The sequence below is a fragment of the Myotis yumanensis genome, unplaced genomic scaffold (assembly GCF_028538775.1).
Source record: "Myotis yumanensis isolate MYYU_CA2020_CCGP unplaced genomic scaffold, mMyoYum1.0.hap1 SCAF_1, whole genome shotgun sequence".
Classification (NCBI taxonomy): domain Eukaryota; kingdom Metazoa; phylum Chordata; class Mammalia; order Chiroptera; family Vespertilionidae; genus Myotis; species Myotis yumanensis.
This window is the reverse complement of record NW_027223752.1, coordinates 34,801,088-34,814,881: the sequence shown is the minus strand read 5'-3', so window position 1 is coordinate 34,814,881 and position 13,794 is coordinate 34,801,088. Positions and strand designations below refer to the sequence as shown.

Here is a 13,794-nt window from a genome sequence, read left to right as displayed (position 1 = left end):
GAGGAGGAACTTGTTAAAAACGAGGCTTTCGCCGAAACCAGTTTGGCTCGGTGGATGGAGCGTTGGTCTGCGGACTGAAGGGTCCCAGGTTCGATTCCGGTCAAGGGCATGTACCTGGGTTGTGGGCACATCCCCAGTAGGAGGTGTGCAGGAGGCAGCTGATCAATGTTTCTCTCTCGTCGATGTTTCTGACTCTCTATCTCTCTCCCATCCTCTCTGTAAAAAATCAATAAAATATATTTTAAAACACACACACACACACACACACACACACACACACACAAATGAGGCTTTCAGCCCTGACCGGTTTGGCTCAGTGGATAGAGCGTCGGCCTGCGGACTCAAGGGTCCCAGGTTCGATTCCAGTCACAGGCATGTACCTTGGTTGTGGGCACATACCCAGTGGGGAGTGTGCAAGAGGCGGCTGATCGATGTTTCTCTCTCATCGATGTTTCTAACTCTCTATCCCTCTCCCTTCCTCCCTGTAAAAAATCAATAAAAATATATTTAAAAAACAAACAAAAATACCCCCCCAAAAAATGAGGCTTTTCAAATTCCAGCTCAGACATCAAATCAGAACCCCAGAGTAAGGCCCAGGTATTTCAACAAGGTTTTCTCTGCATAAAATAATACCTCCTAAATACAGATGTACACAAAATAGTCCAAAGGTGGAATGATGCTAGAATGGATTGAAATACACTAGATGTCAAGTTGGTCTTATGCACTTCAGATGACAGTGATGAATAATTCTTTGAACCACTGATAGTAATGGGAAGTTTGGTATCATGGTTAACAGATGGATTCTGGAGCCAGAATATCTGGGTTCAGCCATAGTTTGGTCACTTAATAACAGTTTAACCTTGAGCAAAACTTTAATAATTTCTCTGTGCCTCAATTTCCTTATCTGTAAAATGGAGATAATATTAACGACATCTTCTCCAAAGGGTTTTTGTGAAGATTATAGGAGACATGAGTGAAGATTATAGGAGACACGGGTGAAAAGCACTTAAAACACTATTAGGCACAGTACGCCCTCAAAAAAAATTGCTATTATCATTACTTGTACCTCTAATTTATAAAAGTAAGCATTTTGCTTCCTATTGTGAAATTTTTAAATAATGAGCTCAGGCCTACTTAAGAAGGAAGTGGGAAAAAAAGGAACAATGATTGCTCAGATGAGAGAGAGAGAGAGAGAGAGAGAGAGAGAAGTGAGAGAGAGGTGAGAGAGAGGTGAGAGGAGAGAAGAGAGAGGAGATATGTATCTATATTGAAATTCATTGTATTAAAGTATTTAATGGGGAAAAAGTGTACCCTCTTTAATTTTTTTGGAGTAGGATTTTAAAATAACATTCTAAATTTGCTACATTTTGCTTTTCTGCAGCACTCTGTGATAAAACCAACAAAAGTGATATAATCCAGACAGACACGGTAGATGGCGCTTTAGACTTAGTTTTAAAAGCAATCAGTACAAGACAGGAAAAGAAAACTGAAGCACATTTTAATTGGGCTTTTTTTTTTTCTTCACCACTAAGACAATTTCATCTTAGAGTACGTGCCTCTAAGAAGTAAGGCCTTTTTGGAAAGAACTGGATAATAATTTTAGCAAAAATAAATCTCCCAGTTGCTTTGTTTGGGCCAGGTTTGTCACTTGGAAAAAGTGTTGTGTTTTCAGTCACAAATATATATGGAAGTTATTTTGTTTCAAAATGCTGCTTTATTTATGAGAGTTTCCCCCACATCTTTGTCTTGGTATTAGATATTTTTGCTCCTAGGTTTTTTGTGGGTTTTTTTTGCACATTATTATTAGTATTATTTATTTTATAAAAATGTAGTCATATTTAATAATTCAGTTATAGTTATTCTAATAGGTCTTCAAATACAGGTCTACATTAAAGGATGATTATAGGACTTTTGTTACCACTGTACTATGCTTCACATACTTGATCTTAGTCTTAGTAATAACTCTATGAGGATTATTATTTCCTTTTTCAAATGATAAACAAATTGTCTCAAAGATGTTTAGTAACTTGCCAAGCTCACATACTTAGTAGCTGCTTTAAGAGTTACATTCATGCATTAAAGTTGTATTTTTTGAGAATTACTGTGTGCCGGGCATGCTGAGCAAAGGGCATACTATAGTGGCCAACACTGACAGGGGCCCTTCCCTTGTGGACCTTGTAGATTATTAGATACTTGATAGAGTCTTTGAAATCTATAGGATTGGAAGTAGGTCATGGAGATGCAAAGATATATTCAGTCACATGCTTGCTGGATAGACCAGGGAGCACTTTCAGCAAAGAGAAAGAATCATACCTACCTTGAATGTGTTACTGTTTTAAAATATTTACTTAGGTACATTCATTGTAGCCAAGGAAAAGCAAGGCCTCCTTTCTTTCTCCAACTCTTGACAGTTAAATAATTGAGTCAACAGGAAAAACAACATGAGCTAAACTATCTTCTAGATAAGAATCAGGAAGAGTAAGAAAATATGAGTATACCAGAACGTCAACATTTTCCATTGGTTAAATAGTATTGAAATATCTAAAGGAAGGCAGTGCCAGTCAGTAGTGGGCATCTGAGAGACTAATGTAGTTTGTGCACAGTAAGAACATGGTAACTTCTAGATGGCTTGTGCCATTTGATGTTTTATGTACAACCAGGCTAGTGATACCCTGAATTGCTAAGAACCCCTTTCATCTTGGGACATTTACATTTTTCTTTTAATTACTTTTTCTTCAAAAAGCTTTACTCTATTGTTTTCATATATGATCCCAAGCTCCTATGGTATAGAAAGGTGTGTAATTGGTGGGGAAAAATAGACTAAGAGTTTTAAATCGATTTTAGAACTCCTGACATGGTGTGAAATTTTATATATATGTACTTAGGAGCATTACTTTTTTTTGGATACAGGTTTAAGGGGCAAAGATGCATTTATGGCTCCTTTTCCTATTACTTGTTTTGTCTTAACCTTTGCATATACTCTGCTGAAGAGCAGGCAGTTATAACTTAAACTTACAATTAGATATTTCTGATAAGCTGTTACCTGTGGTTCTAGGTAGAAAAATCAAGAAGTAAAAATAGTTTCTTAATTTGGTGTATTTAGGTCCTTTGTTTTGATGTAATATTTTTGGAATTAATAGTGATCTTTTAACACTAGCTCTGTCACACATAATAGTAATATCTATCAAATAGTATATGGGAGGATTCAACTAAATAATAAATGTAATGTTTAGTGCAGGATATGGAATGTAATAAAGCTTAATGTGTTAGCTCTTATCATCATTATCATCATGAGTAACATATAGTATATATCCTCATGACTGAATGTGCAGCATAAAGCATAAATAATAAAATCACCTAAAGACAAAGAGGAATGGGAAGGTCAAGTAGATTAGCCTCTTGTTTCTAGGAGCAGATTATTCTAGGAGAGATTTTGCAAGACATGGTTAGCTTTTATTCATGGATTGATGACAATATGGGTAGCTCTCTTGATGTAAGAAAAATATAATAACGTTATCAAATTGATTATAAGCTTCATTGAGGGCAGGAGCTATACTTTATTCACCTTGTATTGTCAGCTCCCATTTACTGGCCATAGTTGATATTCCATTAAATATTTGGAATCATCTGTCTATGTTTTCTTCTTTGTTTTTTATTTAGTTTCCAAAATAGTTGCTATTTCCCTATTCAGAACTTCTGAGTCACATGAGTAATGTGACTCTTTTAGAATTATTGATTAAAATACAAATATTTTAGGGATGAGGCTATTTTGTTTGAAGGAACTTACTTGGGAGACAAGAGGTAATTCAACTTAAGGATATTCAGGTTTAACATGTTTTCTACAGGAAGGCAAATATTTGGTCTTAATAAACAAAAAACTTTATCTTCACTCTGTACACAGGATGGGGCAAAAGTAGGTTTACAGTTGTTCATATGGAAAATAATACAATAATTAATAAATAATAACACAAGAGTAAACTGTGTTTCACGTACTCACCACTGAAAACCCACTTTTGCTCCACCCTGTATATATCAGGCAGTCACTAATGTTTAACACTTAAGTTACCTTGTGCACTGGTGTATATATGGTAATGGAAAAACTTGCTGCCTAAAAAGCTGTATCTTCAATAAGATATGTAAAATATCTCCTATTTTAGAGAATTTTACATAGCCCAGCAAAACATTCACAACTATAGGATACATGGTATTTTTCAGAAATGAATACTGATTGTAGAGAAGTATGTCCATAATGACTAAGATAGGCAAATACTTTAAGGAAGAGCTCTCTGTCTTTTGGAGTTGTATTTAGGGTAAGTATGAAATTGGACATATGTATTCCTATTGCATACACAGGCCCAGAGTGATTCATCATGGCCTACAGGAACATTATAGATATGAACCTTTGGAACAATGGACTCTCAGGCTTGGTTGTTCTAGAATCCCCCAAGGTCGAATTCAGATTGGAGGATATTTTGTACTTCTTTAGTCTTAGAATTGCTGTGTTCTTATTTCCTACAAATAGACAGTGAACTCTGGGATGTCTTCTGGGACAAAGTAGAAATAGTATGGAACTCTTGCAGTAGGAATTGGGGTCTGGAGGTAAATGCTACTCAGTATGCAGTGTTACAATGTTTTTGTTTTGGTGGTAAATTTGCTTACAGTATATGCAGTTTGTAGTTGTGGTTTTGTATCCATTGAAATGTACTATCATTCATTGGTCTGGAGTTGGGTGAGGTTTGGAGTATCATCTAGTTGCCAAAGGGCTTTTGGTCTTTTTCTTCTATGGTAGTGTGCTATAGTCAAGGGAAATTTTTATGAACATTTTCCAAAGAATAGGACATGAAAATTAAATTATTTATTAACCAAATAAGGCAACTGCCTCTAGCCTTTAATGTAGCATTCATTTTTTCCTAAAACTTATTGTCCTCTTTGTTTAAAAGACTTGGACAGAGAGGAGTAAGAATGGTTAAAAATTTTGAGATTGAAAAGTTGAAATCTGTCTCCTCTTGATCCTATGATCACAAGAGGCGCAAACAGTGGACCTCTTCATTAGCAGATGAGAGTTCGAGTTTATCTGAATTTAGAATATTAATTATATTTTAACCATAGTAGCATGTTTTTAAAACTTCTATAAAACATAATTGACTCGATGCTACCCAGTATTCTGTTGTTTTGTAAGGTGATCTTATGTGGCTACAAAGTTGTTTTTTAGTTAACCCCAAAGTTACCTCATTTTCAAAAGGGCACCTTCTCTAGCTTAGTGTTTATTTGCAGAATAAACCACATTTTCCCTGTCTTATTAAAATGATGGAACTGTTTTCTAGCATATGGAAACATTTCTGCTTCTGCTTCTTTTGAGCACACAACTCCATGTGATTTACAAATGTTGGTAAAAGTAATCGATAGTTCCAAATGCTATTAGAATGTTCAAACTAATATGTAGCTATTAAAATTTTTTTAATTGGGATAAACAAATGAATGATTATTAGTCATTCTTTCCAATGTTTTAATTTCAGAATTTCTTTAGTTTTTATTGCTAATGTAGTATCAGTATCATCACTAAAGATACAATAGTCATCTCCTCACGTTACCGAATACTGCCCAAACCAAAGGTAGAAAATTCTCCCGGCTTCATTATAGAGAAAAGCATAACTAGGAATTTCTAAAGTTGTCCAAAGTTTTGAAAGTATCATTTGAAAGTATCATTGTCAGTAACAAAGTGCATACCATTGTTCGATTTTAAGCAGATACAATTTATGTGTGGAGGAAGAATGAAGTGTTTCAGCAATATTAATGAACTAGAGGCCTGATGCATGAAATTCGTGCAAGGGCCTTGGCCCCCTGCTCCGGCAGCCGGGGGCCTCTGCCTTGGCCCCTGCTGGCCGCGACTTTGTCCGGAAGGATATCTGGAAGGACATCTGGTCTAATTAGCATATTACGCTTTTATTATTATAGATTACCAGCTATGCAGGGAGAAGTGATATTAAACCATGTCATGCATTCTGACAGTGTATGAACACAGTCACAATCTGGGACCGCTGGCTCCTAACTGCTCACCTGCCTGATCACCCCTAACTGCCCCTCCTGCCAGCCTGATCACCCCTAACCGCCTCTGTTTGCTGGCCTGATCACCCCTAATTCCGCCCCCCCCCCCACTGGCCTGGTCACCCCCAACTGGCCCCCTGCTGGCCTGGTTGCCCCTAACTGCCCCCCCTGCCGACCTGGTCACCCCAACTGCTCCCCCTGCCAGCCTGGTCGCCCCAACTGCCCCCCTCTGCTGGCCTGGTCACCCCACGCAGCCTGCTGTTCAGTCGTTTGGTCTTCCCTCACTAACCCCCCTTCGGTCATTGCTGTGACGGAGCCCCGGACAATTTGCATATGCCTCTATTATTAGTATAGATAGAACATGTCGCTGCAGCAAGATGTGTGCCTCTGTGGTCTAAACCTGTTTCTAAGTGACAGCTTGAAGTTTGGCCTGGTCTAAAAACATCTTTTGAGGAAGGACAGATGGTATAGCTGCTATCTTCAAGGAAAAAAAGAAAAGTGAGATTATAAACTTATATTAAATGTAATGAGGTGAAGTAAAGATGTCCTCTGAAAGGCTGGTGAGAAGGAGACAGAGCAGGAAATAGCTGAGGATTAGGAAAAGATCTTTAGTTGCGGTTTGATCCATGGTCTATCTCTGGTCAGGGTGAGTATGGGAGGCAACCGATGGATGTTTCTCTCTCTATCTCCCTTTCCCTTACTCTCTCTCTCTAAAATCAATAAAAGCATATCCTTTGGTGAGGATTAAAAGAAAAGGAAGGTTTGGTGGTTTTGAAGTCACTGCTGGTCTCTTTTATTACAATGATAGGGGTGAAAGGATCCAGGAAGGTAAAGATAAAGTAAATTATAAAGAAAATGAATGAGAGAGATGAAATATTATCTATAGGAGTACCAGGGTTGAATAAAGGCTATTTTTCCCCTTGTCTTTTTTTTTTTTTTTTTAAATTGGAAAATGAGCACATCTATAGGCAGAGGTAAAGAAGCCTTTGGAGAAAGAGGGAGAGAGGTACTGGAGAGTAGAGGGTTGATTACTGACTGACAGATCTTGGAGGAGTCTGGAAAGAACAAGATAAAGTGTATGGATTGAGGTATAGACATTGGGAGGGAATATTTAGAGGTCAGAGGAGAAGGAGGACAAAAGATGGGTGAGGTACAGAGGAGTTTCCTAGTGGAGGACAGATGCTATGGGAGGATATGCCACATGACCTCAGACATCTTATTAAAGAAAGGCAAGGCCATCATCTGGGTATGAGGAGAAAGGAGAGAGGAGGAAAGATGTGGTGTAGTTGCAGTGATAAATAGTTAAAATGAGATAAGTTGCTGAGTTTTAGTGAGGACACAATTGAGGACAAACAGTTACTTTTAATTCTTGCCTTTCTTTAGTAAAATAATTCCTCCTCCTCTCCTCCTCCTCCTCCTCCTCCTCCTCCTCCTCCTTCTTCTTCTTCTTCTTCTTTTTTGCTTGAAACAACAAGAGAAAATTTCATGAAAGTCTGCTCTCAGATTGTAACAACTTTTTTTTTTCCTCATAACCATTTTCAGGGACCTTAATGACTTCAGTGTCTTTAAGGCTCAAAACATGGCTTTACTATTGCGAAGAATTGTGAAGACTTCTGTTGTCAGATACTTTATGCTAATGCATATCTTGGATTCAGAAATACAAATGATGCCCTGGCCAGTGTGGCTCAGTTGATTGAGCATGGTCCATGCACTGAAAGGTCGCTAGTTCAGGTCCTGGTCAGGCACATGCCCAGGTTGTGGGTTTAATCGCTGGTTAGGGTGCGGGCAGGAGACAGCCGATCTGTTTCTCTATCACATCGATGTTTCTCTCTCTCTAAAATAAATTAAAATAAAGGAAATATAAATGATGATGGTATTGTTACCACTTATAGCTGGATCACATAAAAGATATATATACACACACACATACACACACACACACACACACACACACTTAGGACCTGAAGGTATTTTCAAATGTTACAAGAAAACAGAATCTCTCCAGGGACTTGTTCTAGGAATGTAGGTTGGGATTATGCCAAGCGTATCGCTTCTATCACTTAGTGGCATAGTTTTGCATGACACAATGTCTCACTCCTCTTGTTTCTGATTTCCTCTGCTTCATATGAAAGATATGCTCTAGGTTTGGAAATACACCAAATCAAGAAATAGGCGGATGTGTAAAAGTTGTTTGACTCAATCCAAGAAGACTTTTAATTTTTAGAATTTGTGGTGATAATAGAAATGAAACATTACATATAGATATTGGTGACAGTTCAGGAAAGTGAGACATTAAATTCTATGTGGCTAACATTAATTGTATTTCATAAACTTGATGAACATGTATAGAACAAAGCAGAGGACTCTGTAGCTAAGACAGATCCCATCCTTTTACCAAAGTGAATGCTTCATGAAGGAGGGGTTTGAGAACCAGACATTGTAGTAGATGTAGAATTGAGGCCGAATAGGATGGTATTGGGCTAAGAGTGAGACTTTTGGTAAAGAAAATGGCATGAACAGAGATGGAACAGAGGTGGAGATGTGGGACATATTTAAGAACATTCTTTCCTTGGTTCCTTTTTTGAAAGTAAAGCCTTTAGGTAGTTGCTCATTGATACTATGGAGGACACAGTCCAGACAACATAGCATCTTTTTTTGTTTTGTTTTACTTTAATGGGAGTTGTCTGGTTTTACCTGCTACTCTTAAACTGGAAAGAAACTACAAGGGACACGAAGGTCTTTACATTTGAACAGTTGGTATCTCAGTTCAGTTTAACTGTACAGTGTTTTCAAATAGCTGTTATATATAAGATGATGATGAACAAGATAAAAAATCTTGCTCTCAAAAATTTTATATTCTGTTAAGAGAAATTTTACTATAGAAATTTTAATTATTAGAGCAAACTGTATTAATTTTCAGTATATTAAACTGTATAAGCAAAACAAGTTATGTATATTTTATATTTTCATTGTGATTCTATAGCTGCACTGTCCATTATGTCTACCACTGGCCACATGTGGCTGTTAAAGTGAATGAAAATTTTTAAAAAATTAAAAATTCAGCCGCATTGTCATATTTTGAGTGCTCAGTAGCCGCACATGACTAGTGGATACTGTACTGGACAGCACAGATACTGAACATTTTCATTATTGCAGAAAGCTCTGTTGGGAAGTGCTCCCAAGAGTTTTAGAACGGCCCTGGCTGGTTTACTCATTGGTTAGAGTGTCGGCCTGCAGGGTCTCAGGTGTGATTTCTGGTCAAGGGCACATACCTCAGTTGCAGGTTCTCCAGCCCAGGTAGGGGCACATGCGGGAGGCAATCAATGTGTCTCTCTCACTTGGATGTTTCTCTCTCTCTCCCCCTCCTCCCTCCTTTCCACTCTCTCTAGAAATCAATGGAAAAAATAGCCTTGAATGAGGATTACAAAGAAAAAACAGTTTTGGGACATATTTTAATTGTTTGGGTCACATGATTGGCTAGTCATTCATCTCTTTAACCTTCTTTTTTTAAAATATATTTTATTGATTTTTTACAGAGAGGAAGGGAGAGGGATAGAGAGTTAGAGACATTGATGAAAGAGAAACATTGATTCGCTGCCTCCTGCACACCCACTACTGGGGATGTGCCCACAACAAAGGTACATGCCCTTGACCGGAATCGCACCTGGGACCTTTGGCTCTATCCACTGAGCCAAACCAGTTAGGGCTTTTCAACCTTCTTTAAATGCCTCCCATGTGCCTGGTGTTGTGCTAGAGCCAGGAGAAAAACAAAAGTCCTACTTCCTGCCCATGTGACCTTTCAGTCTTGTGGACGATAGAGATGATAGATGCATAAAATAGGATGTGACACATGCCAGTGTCGGAGGAGAAGTCCAGGAGGCTGTGAACATAGTTAAGAAAAGGAAAGAAGCAAAACGCAAGACTTCCCTCTGGGGAAAAGTGAGTGGGTATTGGCTTGGTTAAGCTGGAGAGAGTGAGTGAAAGGACGATCCAAACAGTGAAACACCTGGACAGAAAAGAAGATGGCACAGCTTAGGTACTGAAAGATGGTTCCTGTGACTGGATAATCTCTTAGGTCTCTTAATTCAGTGTCATTTTATGATGTATTTAAGATATTTTAAAAGCAGGCTCCTTCCTTTTTTGAAACTGGAGGGAGAAAGGTCCCTCTGTTTGGGGAGCCTCATATAGGCACCTTATCTGTGTAGATCCCACAGTTAGAGGAGAGCAACAACAACAAAAAGGTGAAAAGAAAAGAAGTTGGAAAAAAGAAGGAACAAAGAGATGAAAATGGCCTGAGGAAGTTTCAGAGAAATAAAACAGGTAACATTTGATGGGGAATGACAGTACCGTTTATAACACTCAGATTCCCGGTCTCTAATCAAAAGTTCAGGTCAACCATTTCAAAAGTTCATGTCCCCAGATGGTTAACTGGTATCACAAAGTATATCATGGGAGAATATTTTTGATGGGAGATTTAAAAATTGAATTTCTATCTTGATTCACTTCATTAGAAATCATAATAGAATTTTCTATGCTATATTCTCAGGAGACTATGCATTTATAGTGTATACAACCTAGAAGAAATTTGAATGCTATTATTTCATTTTTATAGGGCAACAAATAGTCACTATAAGATTAAAACCCAAGGTTACACGAGGAGTCAGAGACAGAGCAGGATCAGGACACAAAAGAACTGCATCTTTACCCCACCCCCACCAATTCCAGAGACCATTCCATGTATTACACAAAATCCACTGCACATCATAAATCTCTCACGTTTTGTAAATATTTAGCTGTTGTTGATTTATTTCTGCCCACTGGCAGCCATCATGTCTCTGCTCTACACTGTGAAAGCCTGTTTATATGTCTGTGTCGACACCATCTGCTTTTGCATGGAGGCCTCTGGAAGGCAGGAATCATGTCTGTTTACTTTGCATAATGCTGAGCATAGAGCTGTGTACACGAAGCTTTCTTTTTATTTGATGACAATGATTTCCTTTATGCATTTCTTTCCTTTCCTGTCTTCAGATTGACCAGATCTGCTGATAACTATTAATCCAGTAGAATTACAGAGAGGTGGAATTCACTGCCGACTGCCTGGTCAGGCCGGGCAGCAGAAGGTCTCACACAGCTCTCTGAGGTCTCATGCCACTGCAAAGAGGTACCCTCTTGTAAAAAAGATGAAAAATACAAAGACACCACCCACGTTGGTTTTTATGAAGGAAAAATCTGGTGTCTAGTTTTACCACCAAATGCTTGTCAAATAAACTTGGTATGAAATCAAGACTGAGTATAGTAAACAGAAAATTCAGATAAAAGCTGTAGTGAAGAAACACTCCTCTTTATTTTCTCCCCTGTTCTTATTTGGGGCAGGCTTCTGGAATAGTGTTGGAGGGGGAATGTAAATTCGGTGGAAAGGAGCTGGAGCCAAGTGAATAGTCTCAATATATTTTTGAAGATGCTCCAACTCTTGTTTTAGTAAAAACAAATTTTACTACTTTATCCTCCTTCACAGTGTCATCTATTTAACTCACTAAATTGTAAAACAGGGCATCCACACTGTGGACAAGATTATTAAGTTTAGTTTTCTTTGTTAGAATGTTCCAGACACTAAAAAGAAACTTCCTAAACTGACATGGTAGCTTTTAAATAATTCCTTTAAATCCTTTCTTTTCCTCCTTATCTTGCCTTGTCTGCCCTTTATCTAGATTTAGCATGAAATTTTTAATTATATTTCAAGGAACCTTCAGGGGTTACTAGCTACCTTTTTTTGCTATATCTTTTATTGTCAGTTTTTCACGTTCCTCATTTTTACTTTAACCCATTATAAGGGACATTTCTTGTATTATTTGATTTCTAGATTCTTCAGTTTTATGTTTATTCTGTAACCTATTGAGGTTTATGTGTGTACAATAGGAACCAACGGCCACTTATAACCACTCCTGGAATTTAGGTTATGATTTTTGTTATCTCACAATGCTTGTTTGATTCTCCTGGCTTCCTTTGGTCAATACATTAGCATTGAAAAATAAAGATAGCCTTTATCAATTATATATTTGCCTGTTCCTGCCAAGAATCATCAATCATATATTTGCTTGTTTTTGCCAAGAATAAGACCTTCTTTGTAAAATCACTTTATAAACTTTATAGAAATACATAAAGTTAATATTCTATATTAAACATTTAAATGGACTACTTGGCAGAAATAATACTGTTCACCTACTGAGCAAATGAAGAATCAAGTTCAGAGAAGCTAAATGGCTTATTCAGAATTCACACAGCTTGCAAGGAGCTGAGACTCAAATCCAGGAATGGTTTAACTCCACTTCACTTGATCTTTCTATGACATCATTTTTCTTCTTCCTAAAAAAATGTTTTTTCAAATCTTTTATGATTGTTTTCTATAAATCACATTTGTTTTCTTAACCATCAATGAAGGTTCTTTTTTTTTTAGTTCAATATTTCAGATAAACAATATTTCAGAGCCTGTAGTTTTTATCTTTCACTTTGAAAAAATAGGTTTTTGTTCCAGGACCCTGTCCCAAGGTTTTAGGAATGTGCTAGCATCAGAGTATACGTATATTAATATACCCACAGTATATCTAAGAGGAAATACATTTAAGAGAGCTATCTTTCCAAGAATACTGAGTGGAGCCTAGACATATTAAGCAATAATTTGCCAGACTGAGAGGAATTTCCTTCTCTATATGCAGTTCTGATGGAGAAACTATATGAGGTCTGTAATTGCTGAACCCCTGAAATAGAAGAACGAAATCAGTCAGGAAGAAAGCAGGAGAGGTTTTCCCTCACATTCACTATGTGTCTGAAACGCAGACTGTGTGCTGGTGATCAGATTGCCGACACTTCCTGTTGTTCAAAGACTACAACTACATGTAGCTTGAGGAAAAATATTATTCTTGGAAAATTATACATTTTGGGTCATTGACATAAAGATGTTTAGTCCTTGGCTGTATACTTCACTTCTCTTAAAGCGGTAGCTATCATTTCAAGCAAATATCTTAGAAACAGCATAATGTAGTTGAAGGATACCATCCCACCAACTTTATTTAGACAAATTATTTCCCTTCTTTGGTATCAGTATTTTTATGTAACATGTGATTGACACATACTTTTTACATTTACAAATAACAAAACTTTAAAAATAGTATTGTATTGATGAAAAAGAGATTTCACAGGACTGAGGAAACAAATTGAAGACTAGCACAACACCACTGAAGAACTAAGTGATATGGAACCAGTAAGGAATAGAATATAGGTAGCTGAAAAGTTAATGCTTTGGAGCAAGAGCCTGAAATAATCACAGTAAACACAGGTACAAAAGACTAAAGCAGTTTAGTTGACAATGATAGGACGCAAAGATGAATCAAGAGGATTACTGGTGTCTGTGAGGAAGAGGACTCAACAGATTGAACTAAAAGTTTTTAGAGAAGTGATACAGCAAAACTTAATTGAAATTGAAAACTAAATCTGCAGATCAAAAATATACAGTGGGGCCTTGACTTACGAGTTTAATTCATTCCGTGACGGAGCTCGTAACTCAAATTACTCGTATGTCAAAAAAAAAAGTGAACGAGTGAGACACATGATGCTGGGCTAATGTTGTGGCTTCACTGTGACGTTTGCTGCGCCAACTAGTGGTGGGGTATCTGAAGCTGGCTCGTAACCCGAATTTTAGCTCGCAACTCAAAGCAAAAAATCGGCCGAGAGACGGCTTGTATCTCGAAAAAC

At 37.5% G+C, this 13,794-nt stretch overlaps 1 protein-coding gene and 1 pseudogene across 1 annotated transcript in view; one reads left to right on the top strand and one right to left on the bottom strand.

Annotated features, from left to right (window-relative positions):
* The window catches only part of RAD51B (RAD51 paralog B), a 509,814-nt gene that overhangs the window by 63,203 nt on the left and 432,817 nt on the right, over positions 1-13,794 (top strand). The window lies entirely within an intron of this gene.
* On the bottom strand, positions 7,570-7,681 carry LOC139001423 (small nucleolar RNA SNORA33; annotated as a pseudogene).